Consider the following 12,610-nt stretch of genomic DNA (forward strand, 5'->3'; position numbering starts at 1 on the left):
TTCAGCAGCAGCAGGAGGCAAAAGCAGAAGGCAAAAAGTGCATTGTCATCCCCTTTGGTAAAAACTCTGTACCCATGAACTACCACATAGGCGGCAGTTTTCTTAACAACGAATGCTTGATAACAGACCTTGGGACCCAGGTGGACAATAGTCTCTCCTTTGATAGTCACATCTCCACAGTAGTCAGGAGGTCCTTCTACGTGGCACACCTCATCATAAAAGGGGTCTCATCCAGGAAAAAAGAGGTCATTGTTCCCCTCTACTCATCACTCATTAGACCCATTATAGAGTACAATGCCCCTTTTGGAATGTACCTCACAAGACATCTGCAGCAGCTGGAAAGGCCACAGAAGTACCTCACAAAGAGGATTACTGGCCTCAAACAAATGCCCTACACTGACCGCCTCAAAAATCTCCAGCTTTACTCTGTAGCATATCGCCTACTCTGAGGTGATCTCTGCCTAACATATAAAGCTATTTCAAACCCAGAGCTGTTGGACATGCTACACCTAAAGAAATCCCAATCCCTCCAAGCTACATGCTCTAGGGACCTAAACCTTGTCACCACAATAAACAGGACATGCTGGAGGGATAGATTCCTGTCCCAGAGACTTCCTATTCTTTTGAACAAGCTACCCATCTATGTCAAGCAAAGTTCTTCATTAGCACTCTTCAAGAAAAATCTTGATGAGTGTATGGGAAATAGGAAATACACCCCGGGGATCACTTCTGTGTCTCTGCTGGACAGTGGCACAGGAAAATAACTTTCTTGGGGGGGCGTAAGCTATGGAACCTTACTGGCTAGGCTTACATAGGCCCTTGGGCCAACAGCCTAGTACCTACCTATGAACCTATGAACCTATGAACCTAAATGCATGCACAGTGGAGTACAAACAGCAGCTTGCATCATGATCAGTAGAATGCAACAATGCTGTTTATGTAGCACAGTTGCACTCATCCAGTAGCTTGCATCATCAGCAGGAAACTGCAACAGAGGTGCTCAGGCATCCACAATCTAGTATACGAAGCAGCTCATATCATCAGCATTAGCATACAACAGTGATGGTTATGCATGCACCATGGCACTCATCACTGATAGAATGCAACAATGGTGCTCACATATGCTTGAGCACACATCCATCAGTTATCATCATCATCAGTGGAATGCAACAGTGGCATTCATGCATGCACAATGATGCTCACCCAACGACTTTCATCATCAGTAGCAGAATGCAAAAGTAGTGCTCACGCATGCACAGTGGTGCACATGCAGCAGCTTACATCATCAGCAGTAGCAACAGTGTTGCTTGTGCATCCATAGTGACACTCATTCAGCAGCTTGGGTCATCAGCAGTAAAATGCAGTAGTGATATTTATGCACGGACAAGGGCTGTCATATATGAACAATGCATCTTTTGCAGTGGCATGTACCAGTTGTGACCATGTATTACAGTCAAACTCATGTAGCAAAGGTGCACCACCAAATGGGCATGTGGCAGCCATGTTCAGAAATGCACACTGGCAGTAATCTGTCAGCTATGCATAATCAAACCTGGCATGTACTTAGTAATAAAATTTCTTCAGACTTACTAAGAGTTTGTGCACTGAGCCTACACCGGATAGTTATGAGGCAAATTGCTGATGTGGCTCATTAATGAAGATATAAATGAATAGCTCCTTGTTACGGTAAGCCCCTCTCACTTCACTGTTGAGTGGGAAATGAGCATATTATCAATATCAGCATTACGTACATGGTATCATCGGATATGAAACACTAGCTACCTTAGCTTCCACTGGCTACAGCTCTAATCTGCTTTTTTCATTGATAGAACTGCAAAATATATGACAAGACAAATGTTATAATATTTTAAGGAATTCACTGAACATTTTCTTTGATTTTATACTTGGTTTTTGTGAACTATGTTTCTTAAATTTTATTTTGTTTAATGGGAAAGTCTGACTGGGACAGAGCCCATTTTCAGCAGAGGCCTGAGAAGAAAGGCTCTGGAATCATGTCTTTGGAATGTGGGAGGAAACCCATGCAAATGCAGGGGGGACATGCAGACTCTGCACAGAAAGCACCCCAGTCGAGAATCAAACCAGAGAACCTCTTGCTGTTCAGCAGCAGCGCTAACCACTGCACCACTGTGCTGCCCTATGCTATTTGAAATGATGCAGTAGTATTGAATAGAAAAATCCTCTCCTCTTTGTAAAGGATGGGATGGTTAGGAGCAGGTATTGGAAGAAGAACAAGCTAAGAAGGCATAAATCTGGCAAATGGAGTAATGATGAAGAGAGAGGTGGAAAATTAGCACTGCAGAGTGATGTTATAAGGATCAGGCTGGCAGTCAATTTGTGTGCCCAATTGTTGAGAGAAGAACTTGAAACATATTTCACAAATTTGCGCTGCTTTCCTGTGATCTAGGATTGTGCAGAGGGACCAGATGGTGGCTAAAGTAGTGGCTTTACATAAGAGTAGGCAGTAGGACATGGACCTTCTTCTATTCTTCATAAAGTGATGAAAAAGCTCCTGTTTATAGAGCATATTTCTAATCTAAAACAATTTTATGAACATAATACTTAAGACTGAAACAGAACTGATGTATAGTGACAGCCTGTATTTATACTCTCACTGGAGTCTGCAAGAAATGGTTTTATGAGAGAAAAGGTTTAGTCATGATAACAGGGAGTCCCTTTCTCTTTTTATGACTGGTGCCTTATGTTCTATTACTTCCATCTGAACATCTGATGGTACAGCAGCAGGGTTTTGTTCCTCTTTTTGTTTCCTTTTTTTGTTTTGAAGTCCCGTCAAAAATATGGCTTCACCACAATTGCAGTATCTTCTTGCATACTGCACTAAGATGTCATTTTTCTTTTAGTTACAATCTTAGTCTTCCCCTGGAAATCACAACCTTTTCATATATGTTCCAATCTTACCACAATGGCATCCATTCTTCTAACTCCCACCACATCTGGCTTGCATAATTCTTTATCCAGAAACTTACTTAGGGATCCACATCAATTAATACTATTCTGGATTCAGATTAACAGCCTCTATGTTGTGGGGCAGATGGAACAAATTCATGGAAGCCAGTTATCTGACAACAGAGCTAAAGATGAGTTCATGAAGAGATGGTAGTGTCACATTAGTTGGTCAGATCTACATAACCAGTTTACAGCAAAAACAGACAGGAAAGTCAATTAATATAATGCACCTTAACTTTAAGACAGTACCAGTTAGTAAGTGAGGTAAAGGTGCATGGATGTGCTACCTAGATTAATGATAAACTAGAACAAAAGTAAGAAATAAACTGAGAAAGTAATGGAGAGTCAAGTGAAAAAAAAATATCTCCCAGTGAAGCTGCTCGGGAATAATGTTAGGGTTGGTCCTGTTTAGCACGTTTGTATCCAACCTTACTAGGCAGATCAAATAATCAAAGATGGAGACGTGTAAGTCTTCTACTGATCAGCTTGGCAAGGATTCCTGTCAGCAGACTGAAGACACATGTTTTTGAATGCGTCTTGGTCAAACTAACAAAACTGAAACTGCAAAATATAGAAGTGGCATGTAAGCAAATTCTTTCCCTGGGAAAGAATTTGCTTGGCCACTTCGGTACTTTGCCGTTTTTGGCACTGTAGTGCAGTCTCGGAGTTGGTATATATAAGTAGGGGGGTGTGGGTGAAACAGCCCCCCACATCAGGAAGTGTGGGGGTGAAGCCCCCCACTTAATCTCATGTTTTAATGTGATTTCTTTTTTTTTTTTTTTTTTTTTTGTTGGAACAGCGATTTTTTTCCCTTGGAAAAAAAATCACTCTTCTGATAGTTCAGTTTTGTAAGCTTTCACTTACATCGGGTTGATTAATCACAGTTCACTTACCTAAGCGTTCGGTGATCTAATATAGACATGCTTGGCAAGATGGTGGTAGCATGATTAGCTAGGTTGTATACCACACTGTTTTTTTTAAACTTGTTTTTGCATGCTCAAGTCACGCAGCATTTGGTAAATGGGGTAAAAGTTATTAAAACTGCTCATTTGTCTGTAACAAAAGCAAAGATCACTGGAGGTACACATTACAGTAAACTCTGAGTTACCGGCACCCATGGGGATTGGTAGATGCAAGATAAGTGTAGTTTCTGCTTGCTTCAGAGTTACTATTAAAATAGACCTGACAAATACTGTACCCTATACTATACCATACAATACCATAAACACTGTATTGATTTGATTTTAATGTTGAAAGACAGTAATTAAAAACCTAAGCTGGAATAATAATATTTTAAATTTATATTTCCACTAGAAAGCGTGGCACGCATAACGGTTTTCAGTGGCATGTTGAGTGGATTGGAATTGAATGAATTGAATAGGGGGAAAGAGAGAGAGTGAGAGATAGAAAGAGAGAGTGTGTGAATGCATGTATGAAACCAGAAGCAACTGTGTGAGAGATCGGAGAGATGTATGAAAGCTGAAGAGAGTGTGTGTGAGAGACTGGAGAGAGAAAAGAGTGAGTGAATGCATGTGTGAAAGCAGAAGTCAAAGTGTGTGAGAGATTGCAGAGATGTTTGAAAGCGGAAGAGACTGTGTCTGTGTGATCTGATGCAAGCTGACTGAGTATGGAGAGAGTGTTAACATTTTAATGATTTGACTTGTTTAGTATGACTTGTTCTCAGGTTGGGGAGAGAGGGGAATTTATTTGTATTTTCCTTTTTAAAACTCTAAAACTCTAAAAACGTAAGGTGTCTTTCTGTTGGGGCTATACAGAACGTGCAATTCAAGAAACACTGAATTGTTTATACTGTACTGTATTTCTTCGATTTTTTTTTCTGGTTGCTTGAGTTCCGGTTAACTGAGAGATTATTGTCTATAGCTTTACCCATTAGCTGACTTTAAGACAAAATTAACTCAATGCACAAAACTGGTGGAGATGAAGTGTACTATATTGCATGTGTATTTATTTATTTATTTATTTATTGCAGTTTGTTAACCAGGAAAGTCCATTGGGCCTAAATGAGCCCGTTTTCAATGGAAGCCTGGGGAGAAAAGCTCCAAACAGAAAAACAATATTTACAATATTAGTAAGTAACATAAGTACAGCATTTTAAGATATTTACAGTAATAACTAATTAATGTTCAAGTCGTACAATTCATGTGCAAGTAGTACACCATAAATGGAAACAATAGAAATATACATCCAATGCCTGAGTTTGAACAGGAAAGGATAAAGAGAGATGTAAGGCTTCAGGAAGGGTGAGAGCAGGAGCATTCCCGGAGAGATGAGAGTGGGGTAAGGTTTTAAAGGAAGGGGGATTATGGGTAGTTCTAATGTGAGGGGGAAGTGAGTTCCATAATCTAGCCAGGGAGAAGGATAGTAGGAGTTTCCCTGGGGAACGTAAAGGTTTGTAAAGTTCAAGGATAGTTTGATTAGTGGATCTCAGTATTCTGTGTGGCTGGTGGATTTTTAAGCTAGAGGAGAGAGAGAAGGACAGTTACAGGGTTTAAAGATGAGTTTATGTGCTTTTGTTAGTTAAATGATAGTTAGGTAGTTTGGGAGTTCTAACCAGTTTAGGGCATGGAGGGAGTTGAAGTGATGAGTGGAGGATTTGGATCCTGTGACAAACTTGGAAATTTTATTATAGCATGAAGACAATTTTGATTTCAGGGTTGATTGAAGATTAGTAAGAAGTAGGGCTCCATAAAATAAGAGAGGGGATGAGGCAGGTGGTGGATAGGAGTTTTTTGGATGAAAGAGAAAGCTAGTGTCTGTGACGATAAAGCATTCCAAGCTTTTGATGTTTTTTTTTTATATTGGTTTGTAGGTGGATGTCAAATTTTAGCTGGTCATCAATAAGGACGCCCAGAGGTTTTGCATGGGGAACTATTTCAATACAGGTCTTGTTTTGACTGAATATAGAGAATGATGCTTTGTCCATAACAGTGTATCTAGAAGGGGTGAAAATCATTATTTTGGATTTGGATGCATTAAGGGCTAGGTAGTTGTCTAGCATCCAGGATTCTGTGCAGGAGAAGGCCTCTTGAGTTAGGTTCATTAGTTTGGGGAGAGTTTTGGCAGACCAGATGATGGCAGAGTCATCTGCATATTGGACGAGTTTAGCATTAGGGATGTTTTGGTAGAAGTCATTAATAAAAATATTGAATAGTAAGGGACCCAATATAGAGCCTTGAGTAACCCCTTTAGGAGTTCACAGGAAATTAGAAGTACGGCTGTTCCACTTTACAGCTTGTTCCCTAGAGAGAGTGTGTTAACATTTTAATGATTTGACTTGTTTGGTATGACTTGTTCTCAGGTTGGGGAGAGAGGGGAATTTATTTGTATTTTCCTTTTTAAAACTCTAAAACTCTAAAAACGTAAGGTGTCTTTCTGTTGGGGCTATACAGAATCTGCAATTCAAGAAACACTGAATTGTTCATACCGTACTGTATTTCTTCGATTTTTTTTTTCTGGTTGCTTGAGTTCTGGTTAATTGAGAGAATATTGTCTATAGCTTTACCCATTAGCTGACTTTAAGACAAAATTAACTCAATGCACAAAATTGGTGGTGATGAAGTGTACTATATTTATTGAATCATGTTTATTTATTTATTGCAGTTTGTTAACCGGGAAAGTCCATTGGGCCTAAATGAGCCCGTTTTCAATGGAAGCCTGGGGAGAAAAGCTCCAAACAGAAAAACAATATTTACAATATTAGTAAGTAACATAAGTACAGCATTTTAAGATATTTACAGTAATAACTAATTAATGTTCAAGTCGTACAATTCATGTGCAAGTAGTACACCATAAATGGAAACAATAGAAATATACATCCAATGCCTGAGTTTGAATAGGAAAGGATAAAGAGAGATGTAAGGCTTCAGGAAGGGTGAGAGCAGGACCATTCCCGGAGAGAGGAGAGTGGAGTAAGGTTTTAAATAAGGGGGATTCTGGGTAGTTCTAATGTGAGGGGGAAGTGAGTTCCATAATCTAGCCAGGGAGAAGGATAGTAGGAGTTTCCCTGGGGAACATAAAGGTTTGTAAAGTTCAAGGAGATTTTGATTAGTGAATCTTAGTGTTCTGTGTGGCTGGCAGATTTTTAAGCTAGAGGGGAGAGAAGGACAGTTACAGGGTTTAAAGATAAGTTTATGTGCTGTTGTTAGTTGAATGATAGTTAGGTAGTTTGGGAGTTCTAACCAGTTTAGGGCATGGAGGGAGTTGAAGTGATGAGTGGAGGATTTGGATCCTGTGACAAACTTGGAAATTTTATTATAGCATGAAGACAATTTTGATTTCAGGGTTGATTGAAGATTAGTAAGAAGTAGGGCTCCATAAAGAAGAGAGGGGATGAGGCAGGTGGTGGATTGGAGTTGTTTGGATGAAAGAGAAAGCTAGTGTCTGTGATGATAAAGCATTCCAAGCTTTTGATGTTTTTTTTAATATTAGTTTGTAGGTGGATGTCGAATTTTAGCTGGTCATCAATAAGGACGCCCAGACGTTTTGCACGGGGGACTATTTCAATACAGGTCTTGTTTTGACTGAGTATAGAGAATGATGCTTTGCCATAACAGTGTGTCTAGAAGGGGTGAAAATCATTATTTTGGATTTCAATGCATTAAGGGCTAGATAGTTGTCTAGCATCCAGGGTTTGGTGCAGGAGAAGGCTTCTTGAGTTATGTTCATTAGTTTGGGGAGAGTTTTGGCAGAGCAGATGATGGTAGAGTCATCTGCATATTGGACGAGTTTAGCATTAGGGATGTTTTGGTAGAAGTCATTAATAAAAATATTGAATAGTAAGGGACCCAATATAGAGCCTTGAGTAACCCCTTTAGGAGTTCACAGGAAATTAGAAGTACGGCTGTTCCACTTGACAGCTTGTTCCCTAGCTGATAGGTAGCTGGTGAACCAGTTGATGGAAGAATGGGAAAGGTTGAGATGAGAGAGTTTGGAAAGGAGGGGCTTATGGGAGACAGTACCAAAGGCCTTCAATAAGTCAAGGAGGAGGGTAGAAACTATGTTGCCAGAATCCCGGGCAGAGTTGATGATATTGAGGAAGGAGAGAAGGTCAGTGGTGGGGCTATGTCCTGGTCTAAACCCATGTTGTGTTGGAGTCAATAGTTGGTTGTCAAGCAGGTAGGGTAAAAGTTGCAGGTGGATACATTTTTCAAGAATATTAGGGATGGGGACAGGATAGCTATTGGGCAAAAGTTGGACATTGTAAAGTTGCTACCTCCTTTGTGGAGGGGGATGATGAAGGTTTATTTTCAGTGGAGTGGTACATAGGACTCTTGGATGGAGCAATTAATTAGGATAGAGATTGGGAGAGCTATGCAATCGGCAGCTAATTTGAGAAATTTGGATGAAATATTATCTGGGACATTAGAACAAGGTTCTAGTTTTAGTAGGAGTTTTTTATAGTTGTTGTGTCTTTCTGCTTTTCGTTTAGGTTGCACAGCGGGAACTCGGGTGATTGGCTGTGTATAGATTTTACGCGTCGTAGTTGCCAGCCAGCTCTGGCCCAACCTTCAAATGAAGAATGCAGCCCATCTCGCATGTCTCCACAGCAGAGCTGAGACGCTGAGAAACGAACACGGCTGAAGCGTCTTAATGGGTAGGAATAGATTTGATAGTGAAAGGAGAGGACTGAGAGTCATTGGAGGTTGAAGCTGTAGTTTTGGACGTGTTGTAGGAGATATTATTTGGAAAAGATGAGGTAAATTTGGCTATAGAATCAATGAAAAAGGAGTTGAATTGGGTAGCTAAGACAAGGACAGGAGAGTCTGGGTCAGAGCAGGGGTTCTCTTTCTTGCCTGGACAGAGAATTGATGAGATACTACTCCAAAATTTTTTGTATTGGTTTTATGGTTGTTTTGAAGTTTAAGATAGTAGGATTTACGGTCAATAGCTATTTGTTTTTTTACTTGATTTCGTAGTTGCTTGTATTTGGTAAGAGAGTTGCGAGTTTTGAATTTTAGATAGTATTTCCAAGTTTTGTCTCAGAGATGCATAAAGATTTTTGTTTCTTTAGGTAGCCAGGGGACTGTTTGGGGTTTGAGTCTTTTAGTTCTGCAGGGGACAAAGCAGTTAAGTAGATCAGAAAAAACTATATTAAAGTGTGAGACCGCGGCATCCAGTTTAGGAAGATAATATTAGGAAATGTGAACCAAGTGGACAAATTTGGCCGAATATTTAAGCAAAACCTTTCTCCTGCATTATTGGATTTGTTGCAAAGGAGAAATCATATATGCAAATGACAAGCATGGAGCTATGAGGCCATGTTATGACATGATTCATAACCCAGAGGCTCCCTTCACTCTGGAATAAAATCCCAGTCCAGGTTAGGCAGCACTGAAATAAATAGGACACGCTGGAGGGACAGATTCATAACCCAGAGGCTCCCTTCACTCTGGAATAAAATCCCAGTCCAGGTTAGGCAGAGTCCTGCATTGACTCTCTTCAAGAGGAATCTTGATGAGTGGATGGGAGATCGTAGGTTTACCCCGGGTATCACTTCTGTGTCACTGTTAGACAGAGGCACAGTGTACTAACCTCGAAAAAGGGCATAGCAAAATTAATTTTAAAATGGGTGGCAAAAGCCAAACACACTCTGGCTAGGCTTATAAATGCCCTAGGGCAGATAGCCTAGTATGAACCTATGAACCTAATTGTGAACTATAAGGTAACTTTACAGGTCATGAGCACTGGTAAATATAGAACAAACTCCTAAATTAATAAATAATAGACAATAAGGTATAATAAATGACTGCTACCTGGGTCATCTCCTTAGCTTGTGAATTATAAAGAACAACATCTATTGATAAGTACATGGACACCATTTTTGAAAATGTAACACCACCTTTGTCAATGTGTTCATGACTTTTGCATACAACAACAGTTATCAAGCAACACTATTTGCTCCATACTATAATGTAAATTAGTGAAAAAAAATTAGAAAGCTGCTACACTAATTTTAACTGTACAAGGGAAAAATAGAACAGCAACTACCATTGCTAAAATACAGAAAATTTAACTGGGTGACCCTTCCCTTTATTTCCTAGATGATGAAATATCTAAAAAAGGCTATTAATTTATCATTCTCAAGATGTTTGCCTAATTAGTATTCATATGTATGCAGGTTCATAGGCAAGTCCTAGGTTAGCTGCCCTTGTGGGCCATGTTAAACCTAGGAAATTTCCCTTCGGCAGGTAAGTATCAAACCTTGCCTCTCTTCAGGGGAGTTCAAATTGTGGTATTTATACTACTAGGGGAAATTTGACCAGGGCATTGGGGAACATCCCCTATATTTTTCGATATATGCCATGGGATCTTTTACATCTACTTGAGTTAACACCTCCTCAAGCACATGGGAGCTCATTTTAACATCTCATCTGAAGAACGACACACTGAGGAGTGCAGCACTTCCCTTATGCTACACTACAGTGTGAGCAATTCATCGATCCAGTGAGGGAGTAGAACTCACAGCCTTCTGCAGCAAAAGAGACCGTGCTACCTGTTGCACCACTGACACTAGCAAATAAAAATGCATGCAGGTTTTCAGACTGATTGTCACACAGCTTCGCACACTACAGCTTTGGTGATTAATCAGTTCAACTATTTGCCTGTACTAAATGTTAGTATCAGTCTGTGGACTTTTACAAGCTTGGGCAATAAACGGAGGTTAGAATCAAACCCTGTATCCACAATTTAATGACCTTAAACCATTATGCCAACCTTGCAACCAGTCTGAAGACTCATGTTTACAGCATCTCATAAAAAGGTCCAGGTCATCAAGAAGCTCTCTGTTTTCAGTATTAAAAAAAATCAGATTTGACAGCTTCTGCCTTGTAAAAGAAACAGTAATTATTTACTTTACAATGTCTGAATTCGAAAATAAAATAAAGGAAGTTAAAGAAGCATTGTTGGGCATGGAAAGTCATAGACAGGAATATGATTACATACTTTCATCATTAGAAAAAAGGTACAATAATTGAGTAGATTCAGAAAATTTTACCACGTTGTTTAAGTGAATGTGTGTGTGTTAAGAGGTGTGAAAAGGAAAAGGTTGTGTGCAATTCAGAAAAGCCAGCAACTCAAGACGTGGGTAAACCAAATAATATGGTTGACTGTGTTATAGGTTCATAAGTTCTTAGGTGTATACTAGGCTAACAACCACTAGGGCCCCTAAAAGCCTAGCCATGCAACCCAAATGTGACCCACAAATTTGATTTATGTAGGGGGTAATTTGCTGACTGCTCCATCCATCAGAGACTTAGGAGCCAGAACAAGGCTGAATTTGTGATTATCCATCCATAGGTCCAAGTTGTGCTTAAATAGGGACAGGAAGGAGCTCTCCTTCAAATGGATGGGGAGCCTGTTCTAGAGAATAACTATCTGAGAAACATCTGTCTCCACAACATGGCCTATTTATGTTGCAAGCAAAATTTAGGTCTTCTAATCTAGTAGTTCTAATGCTGTTTGTTTTGTGGACGTGCAAAAGATTCATCAAAACCGGGTCCAGGGATGCCCTGTATACCAGGTAAAGATCACCTGTCAGAAGTCTGTATAATATTGAGTTAGGAGACAGGGCATTGAGGAAAACAGTGCAGAAAATTGTGTTTGCTCACTGTAGTCTTTTTGTAAGGAAGCCTTGAGGACCTTCCAGTTGCTGCATGTGTCTGGTCAGGTACATACCAAAGGGGCATTATACTCTAAGATGGGTCTGATGAGGAATGAGTATGGTGGAATGATGACCTCTCTGGACCTAGTCACCATGTCCTTACTTAAAAGTTGAGTGACACAGAACTATTTCTTCTACCTTGGACACATGTTTGATAAAGGGGAGGTTTTTATCTACATGAGTTCCCAGATCCCTGACTAGTGAATCAACTTTTAAGGGAGTTTTATTGATGACATAGTTCCCCAGGGAGGCAGACTTCCCAAAATGTACTATAATGCATTGCTTGGTATTGCATTTTAAGCTACTCATCTGGGGGGGACTCAATGACTGCTCCCAGTTTGCAATCATCTGCAAACTTAGTTAGCCAGATCATCCACTGATGACCAGCCTCTTTGTGGCAGTGGTCTGACTGATTCTAACCTCCTGGGTCCTCTAACTGAGCCCGCTAATTATCCAGCATGTTTTAAATGGTTTATACCTACTTCTATAAGTTTGCTGACAATCCCTGCGTGGGGTATTGTATCAAATACCATATCCAGATCTAGCTGGTAGTATGCATAGTTTTCCCTTCATCCTTGCCTTAGTGACCTTCTGTTAGATGTCCACCAGAGTCAGTAGGCACGGCCTTCCTTTCACATTGCCAAATCGGGTTGGATACAGTGTCTAGGCTAGTGAGTGATAAACAAGCTACTGTGTATGATAATAAGGCAAAACAAGGTGGTAGAGTATTTAGAAATGTTAAATGCCATCAGCAGAGCCGCTCCTGCTTTATATTTGAAATTGGTCATGTGCTCGTTTTCAGGGGTACTCTCACTATTATATGAGGGGTACCACATCCATAACAAATATGTGTCTGTAGGAGGAACTCATTACAACTGCTTGGCTCTACAGTGCCAATGTCAGTCCTGTCAGCACACAGTAAATAACTGTGCTTGATATTTCATG

This window comes from Protopterus annectens, chromosome 1.part1, assembly GCF_019279795.1.
Source record: "Protopterus annectens isolate FY-2018-M chromosome 1.part1, PAN1.0, whole genome shotgun sequence".
NCBI lineage: Eukaryota > Metazoa > Chordata > Ceratodontiformes > Protopteridae > Protopterus > Protopterus annectens.